The sequence below is a fragment of the Pinus tabuliformis genome, chromosome X (assembly GCF_031772625.1).
Source record: "Pinus tabuliformis cultivar Carrire ecotype Pingquan chromosome X, CPIR1, whole genome shotgun sequence".
Lineage (NCBI taxonomy): Eukaryota > Viridiplantae > Streptophyta > Pinopsida > Pinales > Pinaceae > Pinus > Pinus tabuliformis.
The window spans coordinates 706,170,835-706,173,241 of NC_142308.1; positions in this window are offsets into that span (position 1 = coordinate 706,170,835).

Consider the following 2,407-nt stretch of genomic DNA (forward strand, 5'->3'; position numbering starts at 1 on the left):
ACCCAATCCTCCTGGGCTATGTCTCCTGGTCCAGCTTTCAGTGGTGGCCTTCTTTTATTGTGTCTTTAAGCAGAGTTTTTACAATGAGGAGCTCAATTGAGTCTCCTATATCAAATGATGCTTAGTAGGGTGGTACTTGGATTCCCCAAGCCACTAGAGTACACAGACTCCCCCTTACCAAGTCTCAACCTCAACTGGTCTAAATGGGATGAGTCCAATTTGGTACTTAGTTCCCGAAAGATATCCTCCCAGGGATTTCTTGAACCTCTCAATCCTTCTCAGTTCTATTTGCTCAATGTTGCCTTAGCTCTGCAGGTCAGCTCAACTTCTGTTCTCTGCTTCTTGCTTCACTCTCTATTTTGTCTCTTCTATCCTCCCTTGTCTGTTCTCTGTCTGTTCATGGCTTAAAGCTAGTCCGCCCCTTCACTGTTTGCCTTCTCTTCCGTCCCTTCAGTTCGCCTTCCTCTATTCGCTTGGAATTCCCTGCTTCTATGTCATCGCCACTATGTAACGTGTCATAGGAGGTGGCCACTTGTCCTCTCACGAACTGAGCGCCAACTCTTCCTTGAACAGTTTGTTATTTCAGTTACTTTGTGAAATTATTCATCCGCCAGCTCAGTGGTCAAATCGGACTTCAAATCTCTATATTCCTTAGCTTATTCTCCCCTCCAAATCCGGTTTCCCATCGGATGCAATCTCCGCCATTAGATCTGGGGCCTCCAGATCCTATGATTATCGCGCAGTTGACTTGCTCGAACATTAGCACGCAATGAGGGAGGGTTTCTCTCTCATCCGCTGGACACGCGTCGTTCAACGTATGGAATTGCTTGGTCCTCTAACAAATCTGCTTACCGCCCAAAATGCCTCCAATATTTTCTCTAGTTTTGGAGTGCGGGACCCGCCTTCTTTTTTAGCGCCTTTCCCAAGGTTTTCCAGTTTCCCTTGTGACCGAGCACTCGGGGCTTTTCCTTCTCGAGGGGTTTCCGGGTTTGAGCCTCCCAACTGCCATTTTTGCACCATGCACGGTCCCCATGGGCCAATGCTCAGCCCGCTTTGACCGAAGGTCCTCGTTGCTCCGTGCTGGCTTCAATTTTCCATTATACATAAGTTATTTATGATGGCTCGTTGTCTACAAGATTTTGAATTATGTCATGTTTTAACAGTCATAGAATTATGATAATTTTCATGGATCCAATTCGGATCATGGCCTTCCCACTGAAAAATCTATTGGACCACCAAAAGTTGGTTTTCAAGCATCGACTAAGTGGGTACAATTGTCTCACTTGTCCTATCTCTATCCATTTTGCACTGCTTGGCTTTGAACCCTTGAGCCCAACTCTGAGGTACTCAACATCTCCCCTGTGCGTCGTCCTCATCTTCCTGTCCAGAACTATGTCTTCCTACAATTCATTAAGATATTCAGGTAGCAGGTCATCAATAGAAGGCAATTGACTCTACTCTTCGGGATCCTCAATTAGTGAAGGTTCAAATAATCTCAAGCAATCTGCATTTATGACTGAGTAGATGTGCATGTAAGTTGGTAGATCAAGGCGAAAAGCATTCTCACTAATTTTCTCAAGTATCTTAAAAGGTCCATACCTATAGGCTTTAGCTTTTTACCTTCACCTTGCATCCTGTCCTTGCTGATATACAGCCAGACTTGATCACCAACTTGGAAACTATGCTCCATCCAATGCTTATCATGCCTTACCTTGTATTTGGCCTGGCTCTTTTCCAGTTGTTCCTGTACTTCTTGGTGGATCTCTTGGATTTGTTCAATGAACCTAGTTGCCCTGTCCACATCGTTGTGTCCCTCAACTGTTGTGTCCTTACCAAAGACAAAATCCAAGGGTGACTTGGGTGTAAAACCAAAACAGGTCTCAAAAGGAGATCTCTGTGTAGAAGAATGTTTGGCTCGGTTGTAAGCATGTTGCACATAACACAAATGTTCATCCCAAAGCTTAGGATGCTTGCTGCAATATCCTCTGAGTAACTGGATTACTGTCCTGTTGACTACTTTTGTCTGGACATCAATTTGTGGATGAAAAATTGTGCTTTTCTTCAGTTTGGTGTCCATCAGTTCCCACATACTTTACCAAAAATTTCCCACAAATCGAGTGTCTCGATCAGATATAATGGAAGTGGGTAATCCAAAATGGACCCATACATGTTGAAAGAACAGTTTTGCAGTTTGTTCAGCTGTAATCTGTTTATTACAAGGTATCAAAATACACATTTTTCTGAACCTATCCACAACAACATACAGATAATCATGACCTTTCCTAGATTTGCACAGTCCTCCAACAAAGTCCATGGAAACACTTTCCCAAGGATGAGAAGGTACTAGTAATGGAGTGTACAAGCCTAGTTTTCTATTGTTGGGCTTGCTTTTAGCACACATAGTACA